Here is a 6,000-nt window from a genome sequence, read left to right as displayed (position 1 = left end):
CAATAGTATTTGATGATTATATTATTCATCATATATGTAGTTTACCCGAGCCCGGACATTTCTTTAAATTCGATCACATATTATTTACTACAGTATTGTATATTGGATCGAGAACATATTATTTACACAATGTTGTACATTGGTTCCAACACAAACATACACTGGATAAAACCCGTGGCTTGTTGTTCTAGGGTTATAATTTCGGCTTAGATATTAACGTAAGTGGCAAATCATGTGTTAAAATGTGTTTATTGAGTAGAACCCGTAGCATGTTGTACATTGGATGCAACACAATACGCAGTGGGTACAACCGTGGCTCGTTGGTCTAGGGGTATTATTCCCGCTTTGGGTGCGGAGGTCCCGGGTTTAAATCCCGGACGAGCCCTGACATTGTCTTTGAATTCGAGTGCCTATTATTTACTACAATGTTGTACATTGGATCCAACTCAAACACGCACTGGATAGAGCCCGTGGCTTGTTGGTATAGAGGTTTATTGAGTAGACCGCGTGGCTCGCTGGTCTTGGGGTATAATTTCCGCTTAGGGTGCGGGAGGTCCCTATAAATTCGAGCACATACTATTTACTACAATGTTGTACATTGGATGCAACACAAACACGCACTGGGTAGAGTATGTCGCTCGTTGGTCTAGGGGTATGATTTCCGCTTTGGGTGCGGGATGTCCCGGGTTCAAATCCCGGACGAGCCCTGACATTTCTTTGAGTTCGAGTGCCTATTATTTACTACAATGTTGTACATTGGATCCAACACAAACACGCACTGGATAGAACCCGTGGCTTGTTGGTATAGAGGTTTATTGAGTAGACCGCGTGGCTCGCTGGTCTTGGGGTGTAATTCCCGCTTAGGGTGCGGGAGGTTCCTTTAAATTCGAGCACATACTATTTACTACAATGTTGTACATTGGATGCAACACAAACACGCACTGGGTAGAGTATGTCGCTCGTTGGTCTAGGGCAGTGATTCCCAAAGTGGTGCATATGGACCCCCAGGGGTCCATGGCAACTTTCAGGGGGTTCACGGTAACGAAAATAAAATTTGGGGGTCCACGACAAGAAAATGGGGGTCCACGACACAAAAATGGAGGTCCACGACAATGATTCTCAATACACCTTGTTAAAATTATTTCACTTATGTTATATAATCTTATAATATGAAGGCATATGAAATAATTTCAAGAAACTTAAAAAGTAAAAAAAATATTGAAATATGCATATAAAAATGAGTAAGTTGTGAAAAAAATCAACTTGTAAATACTTTGAACACAACAATATACAAGACGATATTGCTGCATATACACATGCAGTAAAAATTCAATGTAAACAGATGCTTACAATATGAAGTTACATATCTCATTTTACAATAGTTTAAGTAATTTTGTTCATCCGTTTTAATCCTATGGGAAGTTGCTAATTGTATAATAATAATATTTTCATTTGCAGATCATCATAATACTTATTTTTATTACCGCCATAAACATGAAAATCCCTTGTAATGGCAGGAAATTCCGAAATTTTGGCAATGCATTTGCAATAATGCGGAAGGGCGGAGTTTAATATTTATAGTTTTTACTTTTTTATGTTTAGAATTTTTTAAGTTTAAATCTGAAAATCAGTCTAGCAACTTGTGTTTAACAGACACAACTTATACCTTAAAATAATTACATATAAATATATACTGGTGGTTCTAGATAGAAAGTTTAGTGAATTTGTGTTATTTTGTTTGAGTACCATAGAAAAGTAAGTATTATTTTAATATTTTTTTTTAATTTTAGTTTTGTACTGATAGTTTGCAAAGATGTATAAATTATACCAATTGTAAGATTTTATTCGTATTTTAACATTAAAATCAAGCGAATTAATACATTAGATTAGATTATAAAATTATTTTATTATAAAATTATTATAATTTTTTTCCGGCAAAATCAGAACAAATGCTCAATAGTTAAGAAACGTGTTATTTTCAAATATTTCCAAAGCGCACTCTCACTTATTGACTTCCCGAAGCAGAAGTTTGTTTTCGCAACAAAATCTGATTTGCTTATGTTATGTTTTCTCGACGTTTCAAGTCATTTTGAACCGAAATTTGGGAAAAGTATATGTGTGTATGTATTGCTGTGTGTGTGAGCCAATTCATGACCTTTCGTCAACGTTTTAAAAAATCGATTTTGCAAAGATAGGCTGGACCATTTTCTAGTAATTGTCGAACAAAATTTTTTTCACGAGTTTACTGAAACATTTTCTGACAATAGATATCATAGTCTTATGAAATATACCAGAATATTACGGCTCTAGAAGAAGTCGCTTAATTTTTAAATTGCATCAAAGTTTGAAAATATGTGTGACGTTTATTGATATTAATATTAAACCTTTCATTGACGTTTTTCAACAACGACTGAACGGACTTCAAAAATTCAAAAACCATTCGATGAAACTTGGTAAGTACTGTTGGTGGTTAGTTTTTGATATGATCAGCTGAGCCATTTCATTGAAATCAACAAAAAAAGTAGAAAAATTTTTGGCAGCGTTTTAGCCATAAATTCTTATCTGCTTTCGAAAGTTCGGATACTATTCGAGACATATTAGCCGTTTTTTTGCAATTGATTGTTAAAAAAAACATCTCCATGTGTTTAATGATATTTGGTATGGCGATGGAGTACGTGGTTTAAATAAATATACTAAAATATATAATGCATATACTTATATATATATATATTATATATATATATATATATATATATAAAATGACATGTTTCAAGTCATTCAGAATCGTTTGACAGCAAATTGGAAAATATATGCATGTGAGAAAACATGATGTATTGAGAAAACAGTAAACCTCTTCTTTGGGAAGCTTTGATGTGGAGTGTTCGTTTTAAGGAATTTTGGATTTGGATTTGGAATTTCAATAAAATACTTTACTCGAGTACATTTATGTATGATGACGGTTTGTGTATGTCTGCCATTAGATTTTAATTAAATGCGATTTAAATTTGACTTTGCTTTATTAAGAAAAAACTAGACTTTATAACTTACTCAAATAAATAAATTTTGCCCACAGCTGACTGACGCCATGTCCGATTCTAAAAAGAAATGTAGATAGTACAGCGTTGATTATATGAAGTTTTGTTTTATTTCATCACCTTCTAACAACCTAACACAAGTTGCCTTTGTGTTTATTGTGTAACAAAGTTTTGTGCAATGACTCTATGAAACCATCTAAGTTGCAATTTCAATTGAAAAAATGTCATCCTGAAAAATCAGATGAAAGTTTGCAATATTTTCAAACACTCAAAGATAATTTTCAAAAGAGGTCTAATCGGAGAGAAGTTAATTTTACCAGCCGTTGAAGAGGTTTTGAAAACTGTTTTACACAAACCTGCTTCTGACATTATTAAAAGAATTCCCTTAAGCAACAACACTGTTGATAGACGTATTGAAGAAATGGGTTCTGATATTGAAAGCTTCTTGTGTAATTATTTGCAAACGACACATTTCTCGATTCAACTGGACGAGTCAACTTTACCTGGTAATGAGGCATTACTATTAGCATATGTTCGTTTTATAATGAAGTACGACGAATTGCTTTTCGCAAGAGCTTTAACAACTGACAGTAAAGGCGAAACCATATTTCTTGTTATGAGGAACTACTTTATTGAAAAAGAAACTCCCTTAACAAATATAATATCGGTTGCTACAGATGGTGCACCTGCCATGGTTGGACGACATCGTGGTTTTATCGCACATTTAAAACAAAATGTGTCAGGAGTATTAGCAGTACATTGCGTAATTCATCGCCAGCATTTAGTCGCTAAGAATTTGAGTCTTAGACTGCATAAATCTCTACAAGTAGTTATTGATGCAGTCAACCGAATCCGAAGCAGCGCCTTGAATTCGCGTTTATTTGCCCAGTTATGTGATGAAAATGATCAACGCTTTCATCAATTACTTCTTCATACAGAAGTACGCTGGCTATCGGAAGGCTTATGTCTGACAAGATTTTTTGCGCTTTTTGAGACTGTCTTAGAGTTTCTGGATTCTAAACATAAATTTTTAAAAGACAGTCTGATGAAATGTAAACCAGACATCGCGTACTTGACAGATTTATTTGCTAAATTTAATGCAGTTAATTTGCAATTGCTAAGCGACAGTTTAACTTTGATTAAAACTAAATCGATTTTAGCAGCATTCCTCTCAAAAATGAAGCTAATGAAGCAAAACATTGGACGAGGAGAATTTTCACAGTTTCCTAATTTATCACAAACAAAGTATCAGGGAGTGGACGTTTCAACCAATGTTGAACATTTAAATGCCCTCCATTCTGATTATGAAACCAGATTTGAAGACATTTTGACACTAATAGTACCACCATGGATAACTAATCCATATGGTGAGATAGAAGAAACTAATGTTATGATGCAAGAGGAATTGGCCGAATTAAGTACCATCAATGAGGAGCTTAAGATTGAATTTCAAAAAGGGTATCAGAAATTCTGGCTGCAAAAAAGCATACCCGTCGCTTATCCCATACTATGGAATATTGCAAGAAAATTTTTAATTTCATTTCCGTCATCATATTTAGTAGAAAAGGGGTTTAGCGCTGTCACTAATCTACTAACAAAAAAGAGAAATAGACTAGATATTATTAAGCGGGGAGATTTAAGATTATATCTTTCCACATTGTCGCCAAATGTTGACAATTTATTATTAAAACATGAAGTACATCCTTCTCATTAGAACATTAATTTATTGGTTTCTTTATTTTGATATTTTATTATGTTATTTAGATTTTAATTAATAAATGTATAAACGTAGAATGCATTTTTACTTAAAAAATTTGATACTTATTAATACATTAACAAATTTATATAAAACAAGCAATAGGTAAGTAGGGGGTCCATACCACATCCAAAAGCATTGCAAGGGGTCCACGATACAAATGAGTTTGGGAACCTATGGTCTAGGGGTATGATTTCCGCTTTGGGTGCGGGAGGTCCCGGGTTCAAATCCCGGACGAGCCCGGACATTTCTTCAAATTCGAGTACCAATTATTTACTACAATGTTTTATATTGCATCGTTGGTTTAGGGGTATGATTTCTGCTTAAGGTGCGGATGTCCCGGGTTCAAATCCCGGACGAGCCCGGACATTTCTTTAAATTCGAGTACATATTATTTACTACAATGTTGTACATTGGATGCAACATGGGTTACAGATTAGTGTAGATATAAGTTCCATGTTAGAATAAGCAATGTTTTAGGATAAGTGATTATTAAATGTAAATATAGGTTAGTTAATTAAGTAACGAACAAACGCCTTTTCATTAGTAATATTTAAAGTTTAACCGAAAGGTTGGTGGATTGCACCTACCCGGGGGCGTACAACTCGTGGGTACAACTCGTAGCTCGTTGGTCTAGGCGTATGATTCCCGCTTTGGGTGCGGGAGGTCCCGGGTTCAAATCCCGCACGAGCCCTGACATTTCTATAAAATCGAGTGCCTATTATTTACTAAAATGTTGTACATTGGATCCAACACAAACACGCAATGGGCAAATCATGTGTAAAATGTGTTTATTGTGATGTGTTACTATTATCAAGAAGCGATAAGAGCCTCCGTGGCGCAATTGGCTAGGGCGTTCGGCTGTTAACCGAAAGGTTGGTGGTTCGAGCCCACCCGGGGGCGTAAAGTAGTTATTATTTATACTCTGGAATATTCAACGCATATTGTTTATACCCAATAGTATTTGATGATTATATTATTCATCATATATGTAGTTTACACGAGCCCGGACATTTCTTTAAATTCGAGCACATATTATTTACTACAGTATTGTATAGTGGATCGAGAACATATTATTTACAACAATGTTGTACATTGGTTCCAACACAAACATGCACTGGATAAAACCCGTGGCTTGTTGGTCTAGGGTTATGATTTCGGCTTAGATATTAAACGTAAGTGGCAAAACATGTGTAAAATGTGTTTATT

The 6,000-nt window shown here is 34.6% G+C and overlaps 2 non-coding genes and 1 pseudogene across 2 annotated transcripts; all 3 read left to right on the top strand.

Annotated features, from left to right (window-relative positions):
* Positions 1-635: 635 nt before the first annotated feature.
* On the top strand, positions 636-707 carry Trnap-ugg. Its single transcript has one exon. It is a non-coding gene; the product is annotated as a tRNA-Pro (tRNA).
* Positions 708-3,085: 2,378 nt separating this feature from the next.
* Positions 3,086-4,749, top strand: LOC113381488 (annotated as a pseudogene).
* Positions 4,750-5,620: 871 nt separating this feature from the next.
* On the top strand, positions 5,621-5,694 carry Trnan-guu. The gene has a single exon. It is a non-coding gene; the product is annotated as a tRNA-Asn (tRNA).
* Positions 5,695-6,000: the final 306 nt, after the last annotated feature.

The sequence above is a fragment of the Ctenocephalides felis genome, unplaced genomic scaffold (genome assembly GCF_003426905.1).
Source record: "Ctenocephalides felis isolate EL2017-DRISC unplaced genomic scaffold, ASM342690v1 CF-g0.4_SCAFFOLD_02926, whole genome shotgun sequence".
Classification (NCBI taxonomy): domain Eukaryota; kingdom Metazoa; phylum Arthropoda; class Insecta; order Siphonaptera; family Pulicidae; genus Ctenocephalides; species Ctenocephalides felis.
This window is presented reverse-complemented; position numbering and strand designations above follow the sequence as displayed.